Source organism: Triticum dicoccoides, chromosome 1A, assembly GCF_002162155.2.
Source record: "Triticum dicoccoides isolate Atlit2015 ecotype Zavitan chromosome 1A, WEW_v2.0, whole genome shotgun sequence".
NCBI classification, from domain to species: Eukaryota; Viridiplantae; Streptophyta; class Magnoliopsida; order Poales; family Poaceae; genus Triticum; species Triticum dicoccoides.
The window spans coordinates 195,484,456-195,502,215 of NC_041380.1; positions in this window are offsets into that span (position 1 = coordinate 195,484,456).

The following is a 17,760-nucleotide window of genomic DNA, read 5'->3' on the forward strand; positions in this document are numbered from 1 at the left end:
GCGCCCGGCATGCCCGACCATGGTGTATCTACCGCAACATAGCCCACCCCTGGGGTCAGCGCTACGCACGGCCACCAACACATATCCTACAAACACCAGAAACTAGTTGCAACTCCTGGACAGAGGACTAGGGTGATTAAGAAGCCTAGAGGGTCAACTAAGGATCCCAATGAGTGGTAGTAGCTGTTCATGGATCACAGACACAGAACTCAGTTCCTAAGAATGGTTTCAATGAGACAACCCACCATGTACTCCTACATGGCCTCTCACCGCTACCTTTACCAAATCGTGTTCACACACTTAGCTCACACACAGTAGGACATGTTCATCACCATTCCAATTCATTCCCGATGAATCAGACCCGACACAACTCTATGCAATAGCAGGCATGACAAACAAGCATGAATGGTAGGCACATCAGGGCTCAAACAACTCCTACTCATGCTAGTGGGTTTCATCTATTTACTGTGGCAATGACATGTCATGCAGAGGAAAGGGGTTCAACTACCGTAGCATGTAACAGTTGAACCGTTGTTGTCCTAATGCAGTAAAAGAGAGCAGGAGCGAGAGAGTGGGATTGTATCGGAATGAACAAGGGGGTTTTGCTTGCCTGGCACTTCTGAAGATAGTATAGTTCTTCATCGGTGTCATCGAACTCATCGTCGGAACCACGTCTATCGAGAGAGGACAAATACCGGCAAACAAAGAGGAACACAATCAATGTAATGCAACAATTATGATGCATGATAATGTCGTGGCAATATGCTGTTGATTGAGCTAATGCAACTAGCAATCATATTAAATGAAGTTGGTTTGAACCAAGGGTTCAAATTCAAACTTCATATGTGCTTATTTAAATGTCAATTATGCAAATTGCGCTGTACAGCAACCCTAGGTTGTTCAAACATGCATGCAAATGCCATAAACAGATTCTTTAAATTTTTCTGATATTTTTTCATATATAATTTATTTCATTCTGAGTTATAGATAATTTTCTATGAATTTTAGAAGTTTTGGCTATTTTCTGAAATTTTCTGAATTATTTAAAATCTAGAAAATCATTTACTGCGTCAGCATTGCGTCATGCTGACCTCAGCAAGTCAACTGTGGCTGACCAGGTCAAGCCTGACCAGTGGGGGTCCACTGGTCAGTCACACAGTGCTGGCTCGAGTCAACGACAGGTGGGACCGGTCAAAGGCCACATCAGCAAAGTCAACCTGACATGTGGGCCCGGTGGGTTAGTCTAAGTTAAACAGGGAATAAATTACGGGGTTAATTAGCGCGTGGGGCCCATCCGTCAGTGGCACAGTGATCAGCTAATGGCGTCATTAGTGTTAACTAAGTGTGCCACGTTAGCTCGCCGGAGTTTCGCCGGCGACGACCAAAACGCGGCGGAGACGCACCGGGGTGGCTCGGGTTTCGCCTACAATGCACCGTTCGGTGCGCCCTTTGCCCTACGGAGAGCTGGCGTGATGGCGCGTCGGATGGTGGTGGTCTCCGGGCCTGGGGTGGCCGGAGTCGACGGCGGCGAGCTCGGTTGCGGCCGCCGGAGTTCGGGCGCCGATGAAAACAACGACGCCGTGCACGGGAGGATCAACGGGTAGCACCTACGCGTTCTGCAGGCTCTCACAAAGCCAACGGGCATATGAACGGGGCCGATTGGCCACCAGAGCCTCGTTGGCGACGAGCTTGTGCGGCGGCGTGCTTCAGGCGTCATGGAAAACGGCGCTACATCGAGCGCTAGGCCGCGGGGTTAGGGGGAAACGACGGTGCAGCTCACAGTGATCACGATGATGGGTTCGGCTTGCTCGGGGATGTCCTGTGGCCGGTGAATCGACGACGGCGGTGGTCGGCTCCCAAGGATGAGGACGACGGCGATGGCGAGGCTGAGGGGCTTCCGGGGCTTGTTTTGTTCTTCTCGTCGACGTGCAGAGCCACGGCGGAGCCTAGGGATACGGTGGGGAGGTCAGGCGAGCTCGGTGGGCGCGTTGGCAGCGAGCGGCGGCGATGGTGGTGTTCGGTCGCGGGAGGGAGAAGTGGATGTGGTGCCAGGGAGGTGCGTGGCATCTCCAGGGGGTCGGGGAAGCGGCAAGCAGGAGGTGGCCGGGGCGCGTGTGCGCGCACGGGGGCCACACGCCCATCCTCCTGGCAAAGGAGGAAGACGACAGGGGAGGGGGCCAGGTGGGCTGGGCCGGCCACTTGGGCCGCCAGGTAAGGTCTAGGTGGGCTTCTCTCTCTGCTTTCCTTTTTTATTTGTTTCTGTTTTCTATTTCTGTCTTTGTTTTTTGATTTAGCAAAAATACTAAACCACTTCAAAACTTCATGAAAATAGTTGTGCGAACTAAGTGGTCTTTAACCCAAACCACACAACAATTTCCAGAATTATTGAACACATATTTATTATATAATAAATATAAGTCCAATTCAAATATTTGTTGGATTAATTCAAGGGCCCAAAAATAAATATTCCTGAGATTCTAAAAATATTGGTTTGAATTTTATCTCTTGCCAATATTTCCAGATATTAATAGGAACATTTTCTTGGGCTTGTTTGAAGAGATTTTTTTAATGTTGATTATTTCTGAGGTGATTTCTGAGGGTTGAGAATTCCCTCAATTCAATTTACTGGAATTTAAGATGATGCATGGATGCATATGCAATGACATGCAAAGTCCAGAGCTAGGGCTGTGACATACCCACATTATCAAAAGATAGCCTATGCGGTATTCATGGCATCCCGGAAGCTGCGACACTACTTTCAAGAGTGTTCGATTACAGTAGCCTCTCCAATTCTCGCGCAGGAACTCTCGTAGTGTGGCGTCCACAGCGGGGTTTAACTGTGCCCCGATGGAGGCTATTTTTGTAGGGTCCGTTGGGTGGACTTGGAATTTGACTATTTCATCCGCTGGTTTAAAAGAGGTGGACTTGGATCTCTTGTCGAGTATCACGTCGTCCCTGTCCACTATGGAGCGTAGCGTGGTTAATTCTCGCGCATATGTGTGGAGTAATAGTAGTAGATGCAGAATCGTTTCGGTCTACTTGACACGGACATGATGCCTATGTTCATGATCATTGCCTTAGATATCGTCATAACTTTGCACTTTTCTATCAATTACTCAATAGTAATTTGTTCACCCACCGCATTATTTGCTATCATGAGAGAAGCCTATAGTGAAACCTATGGCCCCTGGGTATATTTTCCATTATATTAGTTTCCGACCTACTAATTTGCAATATTTTAATTTCCGATCTATAAACCCAAAATACCACAAATATTTACTTTATTGTTTATCTATCTCTATCAGATCTCACTTTTGCAAGTAACCGTGAAGGGATTGACAACCCCTTTATCACGTTGGGTGCAAGTTTTTTTTGACCTGGAAGACTGCAGGGCTTACACCCCACAACATTTTATTGAAAGAAGAAAGATAACAAGTACAAAGTACAAAGTTCCTCAAGAGGAGGAACAAAGAAAAGAAAAGCTATACTAGAAAGGCTAAAGAAGACTAAGAAAGAAAGGCAAAAGCACTACCATGTACAGCTACGAGAGGAAGAGGGTGCAAAAGATGGCCCTCAAGGAGGCAAGAAATCAATCCATTTTAGCAGGGCTTCCTTGTACTTGGTCTTGATTCGGTGTGAAAGAAGAGTAATGTCATGAATAAATCCATTTCTCCACTGCCTAAAAGTTGGGTTGACATGCCTAACTTTCAAAATATTCCACCATGCAAGAAAAACCACCTCTGATAAAAAGGGCTTTTGAAACTCCTTCCTTGCATGTAATGCAATTTGCACCATATCATTGCTATCCATCCAGGAAACTTGCAGATAGTTCCAGATTCTCATACTGAAGTTACATTGGAAGAACAGATGGTTCCTATCCTCAAGTACTCCAGTCGGGCATAGGACACAACCAGGTCCATCATCAATTCTCCAATGGCGTCGTTGGATCATATCCTTGGTGTTAACTCTGTCCATAATGACCAGCCAGGCAAACATTTTAATTGTCGTGGTACAACAACTTTTCCAAACCTAGCTAAGAATAGGATTGGCAAGAACATGCTGATGGACAAAGTCATAGTACTTTTTGGCCGAGTACTCCGCCTTCTTCCCGTGCCTCCAAGCCCAGATATCATTACAATCAGTGTTGAATGAAGTCTCAGATAACAAGCTTGATAGCTGATTGAACTCCCTAAAAGCCAGTTGAGACAAAGGTAAAGAAAACAGTTGTTGCAAATTTCCTGCCTGTACCACTTCCATGACAGAAAGGTTCTTCTGTAGGCAAAAAGAAAAAAGCCTTGGAAACCTTTCTTGCAGAGGAATGCAAGACTGGCCAATCTCCCAATGATCATACCAAAACAGAACAGAATCCCCCTTTCCAACAGTGACAGAAGTAACAACCCAAAACTTGTCCATTAATTTGCAAATGTCCCTCCACCAGAATGAGCCACAAAGAATAGTGTCATGAGGAGTTCTCTGAAAGTAATATGAGTCCCACACCAAACTAACCCATGGCACATCTGCTTTGTTATAGAATTTATTGGGGTATTTAAGGAGCAGTGCATAATTCTGCAGTCCCAAATTCAGAATTCCAAGCCCCCCTTTCACCTTAGGCCTGTAGACAAGGGGCCAAGCAGCCAAAGAGTGTCCCTTCTCCTGACCATATTTCCTCCAAAGGCACTATCTTTGAATCCTTTCTAACTGCTTTAGAATGCCTTGTGGCAGAGATAGACTGCAAAGAAAGAATATAGGGAGTGAAGATATCACTAAATTTACCAGCTGCAACCTACTGCCTTGTGGTAAAAACCAGGAACTAGCAGTTAGCCTTCTTTCCATGCAGTCCACCAAAGGTAGCAAATCAACAATTTTGGGTCAAGTGGTTCCAACAGGAAGTCCCAAATAAGTGAAGGGCATAGAACCAAGCTGGCACCCAAACTGAGCAGCAAGTGCAGAGGCAACAAAAGCTTCCAAATTGATTGGATACATGAAGACTTATGGGAGTTGATTTGCAGTCCAGTTGCCAAGGAAAAGGAGTTGAGCACTAACTTGAGGACCTCCAGCTGAGTTGAGTCATCATTTACAAACAACAAGGTATCATCTGCATATTGTACAACTAGATAATCAGGATCATGTGTTGGCAATGGCAAGGTAAGCAGGACCCTACATAAAAGATCATTGATCATGGTTTGAAGAAGATCAGCGGCAATCACAAAAAGCAAAGGAGAGATAGGATCTCCTTGCTTGACACCACATTTGCACTTGAAATGATTTCCAGGCACACCATTTAACATGATAGAGGAGGTTGCAGAAGATAATAGCTGCTGAACCCATTTAATCCATTTGCTATCAAAACCTTTTGCTACAAGGATTTTCAAAATTGCCTCATGCTGAATAGAGTCAAAAGTTTTTTCAAAGTCAAGCTTGAGCAATAGGATCGGCTTCTTGGAATGATTGCATTGATGAATATACTCAAAAGGTTTAATGAAGCCATACTGATTTTTATGAACACAATTGGTGATTTCTTCCTGAAACCTGTTAGCTGCCAGTTTAGTTAGAAACTTTAGTCCCACACTTGTCAAAGAGATTGTCCTAAAATCGCCAACACCCTCAGGTGTTTGCTTTTTTGGGATTAAAGTAATGAAAGCTTCATTGAGGTTTTCCAAAAGAGCAGTTCCAGCATGAAACTCATTTACCAAACGAATAAAATCACTGGAAATGATTGACCAGCATCTCTTCATGAACAGACCATTAAAACCATCCGGCCCTAGTGCTTTATCAATGGGCATTTCTTTTATGACCTTTTAAATCTCTTGCAGCTAAAAAGGTTGTGTGAGCACCTCAAGACCTTGCACTCTTGGGATGAGTGAAAGTATTTCATTACCCAACAATATTGGTTTAACAGTTCCCATTCTGCCCTTGAAAGCAACCAAAAACTCCTTAGCTATTTCCCCATGATCTGAAGAAACTGTTCCATCAGACAGTTGAAGACTAGCAATAGAATTCTTCCTATACCTCTCTGTTGGCATTGCCTGGAAGAATTTTGAATTTTCCACTCCCACCTTGATATATCTGATAGTACACCTTTTCTTCCAGTATAAAAACTGCAAATGTAGAAGGTGTTCATGATGTATCTTACATATCTTCCTGAAGTTGTGTTCAGGTATGGATAGGGGCCACCGGTCCTCCAAATCGTCCAGCCATAGAATTACCCAATTGCACTTTTCAATCAAAGATGTAATGTGTGAGAGCTCCTTCTGCCATTTCTTGAGTGCAAACCTCAAGGATTTCAATTTGTCCATAATAACTGCAGATATATGAGTCTTATGTGAAGTTTTGTTCCAAACTTCCCTCACACAGTCCATGAAGCCAGGTTGATGCACCCAATAGTTTTCAAATCTAAAGATATGTGCTTTAGAAATTGTGGTGTAGATAGAAAGTACACAAGGAACATGATCAGACGCAGTTCTAGCAAGAGGTGTAACTTGTGTCATAGGATATTGAGTTATCTAACTTGCAAAAGTAAAAAACCAGTCCAATTGCTCGAGGAGTGGGACATCCTGCATGTTTGACCAGGTAAACCTTCTACCTTTTAAAGGAAGTTCTAGCAGTCCTAAATGGCCAATGCTCTCATTAAAGAGAAAAATATCATTAACATCCTCTCCCTGAAGATTACGATTGTCCATGGACCTGATAAAATTAAAATCTCCCAGTAATAACCATTTTTGTTCCTGTTTCACTTGAAGGTTATACAACCAGTTAACAAACTCATCCCTCAATACACCCTGACAAGGCCCATATACATTGACTAAAAACCACTGGTCATTATTATGCACAGAATTGAAACTGATGATCATACCAAAAGGCTTTACTTCCACTAATGCACCCTTAAAAACATCTGAATGCCATACTGTCAGAATACCACCCGAGGCTCCTCTCGAGGGTGATTCAATGAACTGATCAAAACCCATAGGACAAATGCTCTTAATTAATGAATGAGGGCAATCTGACAACTTAGTTTCTTGCAAACAAGCAACCGCACACTGACTTTCAGAAATTTTCTCTCTAATAGAGCGCTGTCGTGTTTTAGAATTTAGACCACGAACATTCCTACAGAGCACCTTCCAATTATGCATAGACCTTTGATTCATGAGATAACCAAAAGCGAAGTATCAACGACTGCATGACATACAATGTCATACATCCCACACCATAAGAAACAAAATGCATCTAGTTCAGACCGCGCAGCATAAAGTTTAGAACGACATAGACGACAGCGAATTTAAAAGGCTCACTACACCTAGCTAAAGTTTTAAACTGCAACATTTAAACACCACTGGAGGAGGAGGAGTCCTTGGGATTAGTCGTTAGCTTCTCCTTGGATAGAAGGTTGGGGTCAATCTCCAGCTTCGCTCCAATTGCTTGTAGCACATTGAGAGGCGTGGGTGGAGGGGCATCTTCAGACTTGCCAGCATCACCTGCGTCGTCAGGGGTGGGCTGGGCCTTCGCTTGTATGGGCTTGGACCGAGGATGCCTTTTGGTGGGCTGGAGGGAAAGCTGCTCAAAAGTCATTGATTTGAACCCATCCAGTTTTGTCGCGCTTCTTGTACATCGCCATACAGAAGTATCCACTAAAGGGGCCACAGTCTTCCTTCTTCATGTCTATTTCGTGTCATTGGCCTGCACAGAAGAAGATGAGTTCTCCTCCATGCTGCCAGCCACTACATCTTCAGGGTGCATTTCTCCAGTCCCAGCAAAATCAGACACTGCATTATTATTAGCACTGAGAACCTCATCAGAAGCACTTCCAAAAAGAGCTCTGGCAACTGGTCATTTGGCCACCATAGGCTTCCTGAGTGTAAGATTACTGGGCAAGCGGGGCACCAAAGAAGACATCCTCTGTGAATCATCAAAAGCAATTGTCCATGTGCGCTTGGAGTATGTCACAGTCCAAAGTGGCTTGAAGAAGATAGGACGAGGCACCTCCTTGACAGTAAATTCAGGTAACAGATTTTCAAAAGATCTCTTCCAGATCATCTCTGGAGGAAGAGGTGGCCCAGCCACAATCCTTGCCATGCCAATGAATATCTGGTGCTGCTGAACGACACGAGGTTGATAAGGAACAATTGCTAAATGATTTTCCTCAACAACCTGCTGCACATTGTTCTGCATCTGCTGAACCGGCTGCAATTGATTTTGCTCCTCAAACTAAATCTCCACTTGCTGTTCCACAGATCCAGAGCCCTCCGGCTGATCAATGACAATAGAAACTTGATCCTGCTCAGGCACAACATTTCCCCACCCAGTTGGGTGCAAGTTGTTCCATTGTTTGTGCATGTATTAGGTGATTTGTGCGTTGTCTCCTACTGGATTGATACCCTGGTTCTCAAACTGAGGGAAATAATTATCTCTACTTTGCTGCATCACTCTTTCCTCTTTAATGGAAAAACCAACGCAAGCTCAAGAAGTAGCAGGAAGAATTTCTGGCGCCGTTGCCGGGGAGATCTACGCCAAGTCAAGTCAAGACATACCAAGTACCCATCATAAACTCTCATCTCTTGCATTACATTATTCACTATTCACCTCTCATTTACCTCTCCCCCACTTCTAAAACGATTTTCAAAAAGATTTGCCTTTTCTTCACCCGTCTTCCGTTCGTCTTATTCATTTGCTTTTTGTGTGCTCGTGTGTTGGATTGCTTGGTTTGTCACGATGGCTCAAAAGAATACCAAATTGTGTGACTTTTCCAACACTAATAACAATGATTTTATTAGTACTCCAATTGCTGCCGCCACTAGTGCGGAATCTTATAAAATTAATGCCGCTTTGCCGAATCTTGTTATGAAAGATCAATTTTCTGGCCTTCCTAGTGAAGATGTCGCATCCCATATGAATAATTTCATTGAGTTGTGCGATATGCAAAAGAAAAAAGATGTGGATAATGATATTGTTAAATTGAAGCTATTTCCGTTCTCACTTCGAGATCATGCTAAAACTTGTTTTTCATCTTTGCCTAAAAATAGTATTGATTCATGGAATAAGTGTAAAGATGCTTTTATTTCCAAGAATTTTCCTCCCACTAAGATCATCTCCCTTAGGAACGATATTATGAATTTTAAGCAACTTGATCATGAACATGTTGCACAATCCTGGGAGTGGAATGAAATTGATGAAACGAAATTGCCCTACTCATGGTTTGAATTTGTGGATGATTATACAAAAAATTTATGCCGAATTGAATTTTTCTTCTAGAAATCTTTTAGGTTCGGCCACAGGAGGTACTTTTATGGAAATTACTTTAGGATAAGATACTAAACTCCTATATAATATTATGGTTAATTATTCTCAATGGCATACTGAAAGATCTTCCACCAGTAAAAAAGTGCACGTGATTGAAGAGATTAATGTTTTGAGTTGAAAGATGGATGAACTTATGAAATTATTTGGTAGCAAGAGTGCTTATATTGATCCTAATGATATGCCTTTGTCTACTTTGATTGAAAATAATAATGAATCTATGGATGTGAATTTTGTTGGTAGGAACAATTTTGGTAATAACGCGTATAGAGGTAATTTTAATCCTAGGCCATTTCCTAGTAATTCCTCTAATAATTATGGTAATTACTAAAACAATTCTTATGGAAATTATAATAATATGTCCTTTAATTTTGTGAATAGTGTTAAAGAATTTATGGGTCCGCAAAAGAATTTTAATGCTTTGGTTGAAGAAAAATTGCTTTAGATTGATGATTTGGCTTGGAACGTGGATAGAATTTCTCTTGATGTCGATTATTTGAAACTTAGTTCTATGCCACCCAAGCATGATATCAATGAGTCTATCAAGGCTATGAGAATTTCCATTGATGAGTGCAAAGAAAGAACTGCTAAGATGCGTGCTAAACGAGATTGGTTTGTAAAAACGTGTTCTTCTAGTTTATGTGAAAATAATGATGAAGATCTTAAAGTGATTGCTGTGACTCCTATTGAATCTTTGTTTTCCAATATAAATCTTGATAAAGATGGGACTGGAGATGACTCAACTTCAGTTAAAAGGCGTCCCAATGATTCCGAGTTTTTAGATCTTGATGCAAAAATTGATAAAAGTGGGATTTGAGAGGTCAAAATTTTAATTAGCAATGAACCCACTCTTTTGGATTTCAAGGAATTTAATTATGATAATTCTTATTTAATAGATTTTATTTCCTTGTTGCAATCCATGTTGAATTCTCCTCATGCTTATAATCAAAACAAAGCTTTTACTAAACATATCGTTGATGTTGTGATGCAATCTTTTGAAGAAAAGATTGAATTGGAAGTTTTTGTTTCTAGAAAACTTTATGATGAGTGGGAACCTACTATCGTTGATGCCATGCTTTGTGTGATTTGGGTGCTAGCGTTCCCACGATTCCAAAAACTTTATGTGACGTGCTGGGTTTCCGTGAATTTGATGATCGTTCTTTAAATTTGCATCTCACGGATTCCACTATTAAGAAACCTATGGGAAGGATTAATGATGTTTTTATTATTGCAAATATGAATTATGTTCCCGTAGATTTCATTGTTCTTGATATTGATTGTAATCCTACATGTCCTATTATTTTTGGTAGACCTTTCCTTAGAACGATTGGTGCAATTATTGATATAAAAGAAGGAAACATTAGATTTCAATTTCTGTTATGGAAGGGCATGGAACACTTTCCAAGAAAGAAAATTAAATTGCCATATGAATCTATTATGAGAGCTACATATGGATTTCATACCGAAGATGACAATACTTAGATCTATTAGCTAAGGGCATTAAACAATATCGCTTGTTGGGAGGCAACCCAATTTTATTTTTTATTTGCTTTTTGTTCTTGTTTTGCTTTGAATAATTCATCTAGCCTCTGGTTAGATCTGGTTTCATGTTTTAATTAGTGTTTGTGCCAAGTAAGACCTTTGGATGGCTTACGGTGATAGTTGATTTGATCTTGCTGAAAAACAAAAACTTTTGCGCTCAGGAAAAAATTCTAGTTTTTAAGATAAGCACGATAAAATACTTATTCTTTTTGAAGAAGATTAATAAACAAATTGATTAGGTTTTCCTAATTTTCAGAATTTTTGGAGTTACAGAAGTATTCGAGAGTTATAGATTACTACAAACTGTTCTTTTTTTGACAGATTCTGTTTTTTATGTGTTGTTTGCTTATTTTGATGAATCTATGGGTAGTCGTCGGTGTCAAAACTGGCGGATCTCGGGTAGGGGGTCCTGAACTGTGCGTCTAGGATCGATGGTAACAGGAGACGGGGGACACGATGTTTTACCCAGGTTCGGGCCCTCTCTATGGAGGTAATACCCTACTTCCTGCTTGAATGATCTTGATGAATATGGGTCTTACAAGAGTTGATCTACCACGAGATCGTAATGGCTAAACCCTAGAAGCCTAGCCTGTATGACTATGGTAATGAGTATATCTTTTCCGGACTAACCCCTCCGGTTTGTATAGACACCGGGGGGGGGGGATCTAGGGTTACATAGAGTCGGTTACATAAGAAGGAATCTTCATAGTCGGTCGCCAAGCTTGCCTTCCATGCCAATGAGAGTCCAATCCAGACACAAGTATAGTCTTCGGCCTTCATGTCTTCACAGCCCATGGATAACAGGCCGGACGCCCGAGGACCCCTTAGTCCAGGACTCCCTCAGTAGCCCCTTAACCTGGCTCCAATGACGAGGAGTCCGGCGTGCAGATTGTCTTCGACATTGCAAGGCGGGTTCCCTTCTATCCGAACTTCAAGATAGTCTTCGGATGTGATGATAGTATCCAGACCTGTCACACACACCATGCATAACCGCAGAGAGAATATATTTTTACACGAGTCTAATCTGCTGACAGCTTTTTACAATATGACATCACGTCTGTCCGGTCATAATTTCGAATCGTTTTTCATCTGTCGCTCCACATTTTGAGACGCGGTTTCCATTGGCATGTCTTGCCGAAGCAGAGATCATGTCCCCTTATTACAGGATTCTCATCAATACGGGCATGGGTGACCCAACCGTGCCGTTTGCACGGCCCTTGGTAATAGGCGAGTTTAAGGCGAGTGGGGAGACGCTTGATATTCATGGCCTTTATAAGGGGATAAGGATTCCCTTTCTTCCCCACACCTCGGCTCCTCATCAGTCCTACCGTCCCTAAGCTCTAGCGCCCAAGCTTTTAGCTTTTCCCTCGTCTGAGAAAGCACTCCAAAGATGTTTGGATCCGGAGCTGGGGGTAAGTGGATGGCCTCCTCCGTCAAGAAGAGGGATATAAAGGCACTCCGGGAGGCCGGATATCTGGCCAAGGAGATCGCTCACCGACTCCCGGCCAAGGGATAGATCGTCCCTACTCCAGATCCCCATGAGAGGGTTGTGTTTCTCAGACATTTCGTCCGCGGGCTGGGCTTCCCTCTTCACCCCTTCGTCCGTGGACTGATGTTTTACTACGGGCTAGACATGACCCCCCAACTTCATCCTCAACATCACGACATTCATTGTCGTGTGCGAGGCCTTTCTCCGCATCCCGCCCCATTTCGGCCTATGGCTGAAGACCTTCAATGTGAAGCCGAAGGTAGTGAGCGGCCAACAAGCAGAGTGCGGAGGCGCCATGGTGGGCAAGATGCCCAACGTCACTTGGCCCGGAGGCTCATTCACAAAGATGGTGAAAGGGTGACAGTTGGGTGGTTCTATATCACCGAGCCGCGTGACGCCAACTGGGTGGCGGCCCACGAGTTCCGATCTGGAATCCCGATGCGGCTCACCTACTGGCAAGAGAGGGGTCTAACCTGGGGTCCCTCAAATGAGCTGACTGGGCTCCAGACGTGCGCCCAGAACATGATAGATAGGAAGATCAAGCTTGTCAATGTGGTCCAGGTCATGCTCATTCATCGGGTCCTTCCGTGCCAACGCCGGACTTCCTATCTGTGGGAGTACGATCCGTCCAAGCACCAGACGCTACTAGATCTCTTCGCCACGATGCCCGAAGAAATCTGGAAAGTGCTCTTCAAGGCCGGTGAGACGCCACCGCCCACGACCGAAGATTGCGGGCTTAGCTTAAAACACCAGGCTAACCCGGTAAGTTCTTTTAATGTTTTCAAGGCGTACCCTTTACTAGCATATTTTGAGAAAAAGCCTAAGCTTTCCTACCCGTGTTTTCAGGCTTGGATCAAGAGAGCTGAGGGGATTAACTATCCGGCTCCGCTGCTCGAAGACCAAGAATTCCCATTACTGACGAAAATGCCTTTTCCAGCACCTTATGAGGTGCCAGAAAAGACGGCCAAGTAAGCGGCCAAAGGGGCCAAGAAGGGCCCTCACGAAAAAGGCGCTCCGGATGTGATGTCCGAAGACGAGACTTCCTCTTCGTCCAGTGACGATGATGACGAAGAGGAAGAAGAAAGCGACTCCCCACCTGAAGTGGGGAGGAAGAAGAGAGCACCCCCCACAAATCTGGAGGCGAAAGCGCCTAAGAGGGTTAGAGGCTTCCTCGCGGACAACTCCATGTGGGATATTGATAGCAGTCCGGAGCGACCTCACCGGACCAAGCCTCGGGCCGCCTCGTAAGTACCAGAATCTGAAAATGTCTGGCCTTCCCGGTTTGTAATATTGATATACCTTAAACCTTGTTATTGCAGTCCAGCACGCAATGGCTCCCTGCGATCCTCGACAGAGGGGTCGCTAGACTCAAAGGAGATGGCTAGCATGTCTCCACCACCTACTCATTCCGTCTCTCCCAAGGGTGATGACGAGGTGGTGTCGCAAAAGACCTTCCCTGACCAGGGGGCTTCCGGAGATCGTCGGGGTGGCGCCCCAGGACGATTCCTCAGTCGCCGGACACATGGGGGAAAAATCCCCTATGGGGACTGGTGACGGGGGCCGAGTTCCCTTCGGACCTGAGCCAGACATTTCGGAGATCTATGTGGCTCCAGAGTCCAGCGAACGGCATTCCCCAATGGGAGGGAATGTGCCTGTTCCACCGGTGACCTCTGTCCAACCAGAGGCACCGGATAATATATTGTAGGCGCTACAAGGCGCCTCTATTGTGGATGAACACCGCACCCTTATGGGCACGGTAATAGAGATGGTCTAGTTCGTAAAAAGTGGACTGACCGAAGCCTGCACTACCCTTCTATAGGGCTTTCAGGTAAGTAATGCGTTTGTAGAAAGAATGTCACAGTATAGACAGTAGCCCCTGATGCTCTGTTTGGTGTTCGGAAAGAAAAAGGCAAACAGACGATCGAGAAGAAATATCGCAGGAGTCTAACATAAGTTGTCTGTGTGGATAAGAAGGTATCGCTGCAGGCTGCCACCGCTCATGCTGCAGAGGTCTCCGGACTGAAGCGGAAACTAGAGTGGGCCGAGGAAGAGCTCGGCATCATGAAGAAGCAGCTGGAGGATAGCCAAGGTATGCAGTAACCTGCGGGTATGTTTTAAGAAACAATGAATAGTCCGTGCGGACTGAGGTGTCACAAACTTTATTAGGGGCCACGACCGAGGTGGCAGCTCTCAAGAAGGCATTAGCCGAGGCCGAGGACAAAGCAGCCAAGGAATGCGTCGCGCGTGAGAAGCACGAGGCCCAGGTTGGCAAGGCGCAGCAACAGCTCCAGGGCGCGATCGAGAGATTTGAGTCCTTGGAGCGGGGTTGTAAGGCGCAAGAGTCCAAACTGGCGAAGGCCCGCCAGAGCGCACAGGATGCACGAGCCGAAGCCCAGAATGCCCTCCAGGAAATTCAGGCGGCCAAGGAGATTGCGACGGGTAATTCTTTCACTATGCAAGGCAAGTATGTAGAAGAAACGTTCCTTGTACTTATCCGAATTTGGGTTTTCTAGGGGCGTTTACGGATCTGCCGCGCAGTATATCAGATGCTGCCGAGCATTATAGAGCCGAAGAAGGGATGTCTACGGAGAATCTATTCTGGTCCCAATATCTTGGACCCGAACATCGGTTGCCCTTCAGCGACCAGCTAAAGCAGTTGGTCGAGCTGCATAGGTCGACAGAGCTAGCCATGAAGGACCTGATAGTCCGGCTGTGGCCTGCCGAGCCTATACCTAGCAGCTACTTCGGACTTGTTAAGCGGCTTGTAAGTGCCTGTCCACGGCTCGAAGCCGTGAAGCGGTCGGTCTGCATTGAAGGTGCGCGTATGGCATTTGCCCGCGTCAAGACGCATTGGGCAAAGCTGGATGCCAAGAAGCGGATGACCGAGGGGCCGCCGGAGGGCAAGGAGCATCATCGACCCGAGCTCTATTTTGATGGTGTCCTGGAGGGGTCCCTCCTTGTGGCGGAGCAATGTTTGAAGGATGTCATATTCCCATGAGAACATTTGTATTATCCTGTCCTGTAATATGGAACAATGATGTTATGTATTATAATGCTTGCGATTTACATTTTACCTCCTTTGTTGCCTTTTATGAAATCTGAGGGTTGACCAGTCGTCGGCTTCTGCCCCCACGTAGATAGTACGGGGGTGTTCGGGATAAATCTAAACACTCTTTACTCCACATTCTGGTCCTTAAAGGAGGTGTTTAGCGCAATGAACAAGGCAATCAGACTATGCGGCCTTTACCGCCCTCACTTAGCCATAGGAGTTTGACAATTAAGAAAGTTGGCGAAGCCCCTGGTATTCGGAAGGTCGAACTAGGGGCGTTGTACATGCGTAATCGGAGGAACCGATTCTTCACAAGAAGCGAAAAAAATCTCTAACGATTTGGAACCTCTCGAACAGCTGACCAGCTCTCGCCGCATCATGACAGACAGTTTTCAGCTTTCTCTACTGAGGTGCTCGTCCGGAAGAAGCGGGACACAATCATAGTAGTTCTCCCTTTACTACCCTAGCCGATATAGCGGAACGTAAGGTAGTAAGCATAGGAGCTGGGCAACCCAACTATTGACCAAAGACATGAAAAGTGTTATACTGGAAAAGTTTTCGGGGTGCCAAACTATACTGGAAAAGTGTTCGGACTTTTATTGCCGTAATGCGGGGTGCAATGAAGCCCCTGGTGCAGTAATACGTACCATGGTGTACGTGTGCAATAAGTAATATATACAAAGGTGAGGAAACAGGAAAATTAAGTAATAAGCTGACGCCACCATTTGTTCACCATTGTGATGTAATTAGTACGTCGAGGCGTACTTTGAGCAAGTAATGCGATAAGCAAGTAAAACTATTTAACATGCTGCAACCAAGGGCGAGCTGCGTGCGGGTATGTAAAACAAGTATCGCAATCGTTTAATACAAACCACCTGGGGATTCCCTTGTATGCCAGAGCTCCTTGCCTCCTTGGTGTGTTCTGCAAACGGGTTGTCCGCATAGACCTTGAAAAGAGAAAAAACCCGTAATAAAAAGAAAAAATAAATGTGTGCGAATCCCAGGGTCGGTCAAGCCGCACTGTGGATCGCCAGCGAGTTATGCCTCCGTTAGTACCCATGGGGTTTTGAGTGCGTAGTTATGTACGCGCGGTACGGATGCCATTTCCTCATCGGGGCTGGGACGAAGGCCGAATTTACTAATTCAGCTCTTGACAAACCAAGCTGCCCTGTTGCAGTGTAGTCCGGACATTCTTAATGATGTCCAGGGGCTTGGCGGCCGGATCATGGTGCCGCTTGAGAAGGCCGCTCTATACTTCTGCTGCTAGGGCTGCGGTATGCTCCTCTGTACGGAGGGAACGTTCCGTGTTTCCATTTACTATAATGACACCGCATGGACCGAGAATCTTGAGCTTAATATAAGCACAATGTGGCACCACGTTGAATCTAGCAAACACGGTTCGTCCTAGCAGTGCGTGGTAGCCGCTGCGGAAGGGGACGACATCGAAGATTAGCTCTTCGCTTCGGAAGTTATCCAGGGAACCAAAGACCACCTCCTGCGTGATCGAGCCCGTACAATGGGCGTCTACACCTGGTATAACTCCTTTAAAGGTAGTTATCGTGGGCTTGTTTCGTGAGGGATTAATACCCATTTTGCATACTGTATCCTGATAGAGCAGGTTGAGGCTGCTACCACTGTCCATTAGGACTCGTGTGATGTGAAATCCGTCGATGATTGGGTTGAGTACCAATGCGGCCGAATCGCCATGACGGATGCGAGTTAGATGATCACGACGATTAAAGGTGATCGGGAATGACGACCATGGGTTGAATTTTGGGGCAACTGGCTTTACCGCATAACGTCCCTAAGTGCGCGCTTGCGCTCCCTTTTGGGGATGTGTGTAGCATATATCATGTTCACCGTTTTGACATGAGGCAAGAATTTCTTCTGCCCCCCAGTGTTCGGCTGCCGGGGCTCCTCGTCTTCGTCCTCACTCTGTGATTCCCCTTCCTTGTTTTCGCTATTTTCCTTGTTGGCTTGCTTAAAGAACCGGCAATCTCTGTTAGTATGGTTGGCCGGTTTGTCTGGGGTGCCATGTATCTGGCACGGACGATCGAGTATGCGGTCCAAGCTGGATGGTCCTCCGCTGGTCCTTTTATAGGGCTTCTTTTGCTTGTCGGACTTGGAGCCACTGAATCCGGTGTGAACTATAGTGTCATCGGTGTTATCGCCATTGCTTCGGCGTTTGTGTCTGTTGCGCCGGAGCTTGCTGGTGCTGTTTTTGGCCTCAGAGGGGCCTGCTTCGTTGGTTGTGTTTGTACTGCGAGCCAGCCAACTATCCTCTCCCGCGCAAAAGCGGGTCATAAGTGCCGTGAGGGCTGCCATGGACCTTGGCTTTTCTTGGCCGAGGTGGCGGGCGAGCCATTCGTCACAGATGCTATGCTTAAAG